This window comes from Corapipo altera, unplaced genomic scaffold (genome assembly GCF_003945725.1).
Source record: "Corapipo altera isolate COAL_440 unplaced genomic scaffold, ASM394572v1 134, whole genome shotgun sequence".
Classification (NCBI taxonomy): Eukaryota; Metazoa; Chordata; class Aves; order Passeriformes; family Pipridae; genus Corapipo; species Corapipo altera.
This window is the reverse complement of record NW_020885059.1, coordinates 389,472-390,051: the sequence shown is the minus strand read 5'-3', so window position 1 is coordinate 390,051 and position 580 is coordinate 389,472. Positions and strand designations below refer to the sequence as shown.

Genomic DNA, 580 nt, shown 5'->3' with positions numbered 1-580 from the left:
GGAGGGAGGGGGAAATCAGGGAGGGAGAAGGAAGTCAGGGAGGGAGGGGGAAGGACAGGGAAGTCAGGGAGGTGTGGGAGGGAAGGGAAGCCCGGAGGGAAATCCAGAATCCAGGGAAATGGGATCCCTGGAGCCCCAGTGAGCCCTCCCCGGGTGGTTCTGGAGCAGGAGGAGCAGCAGGAAAAGCTCCGGGGTGAGTCCAGCTCAGGGATCAGAGCTGTGGCCCTGCCCCCAAACTCTCTGTCCTCCCACACCTCCACTGGCCTGGCTCCTCCCGTGTCACCAGAGCCCAGGGGACACTGTCCTGGCTCTGGGAGTCATGGAATCACTGAGGTTGGAAGATCTCCCAGACCGAGTCCCCTCTGTGCCCGATGCCCACCCTGTCACTGAGTGCCACATCCAGCCCTTCCCTGGGCACCTCCAGGGGTGGGGACTCCAAACCACCCTGGGCAGCTCCTTCCAGTGCTTTCCATGGAGAAATTCCTCCTGCTGTCCAACCTGACCCTCCCCTGGCACAGCTGGAGGCCGTTCCCTCTCCTCTTGTCTCTTGTTCCCTGGGAGCAGAGCCCGACCCCCCCCC

The 580-nt window shown here is 63.4% G+C and overlaps 1 protein-coding gene across 1 annotated transcript in view; it reads right to left on the bottom strand.

Annotated features, from left to right (window-relative positions):
- CBX1 (chromobox 1) overlaps positions 1-580 on the bottom strand; it is a 4,688-nt gene that overhangs the window by 1,076 nt on the left and 3,032 nt on the right. The gene's annotated exons all lie outside the window — the stretch shown is intronic.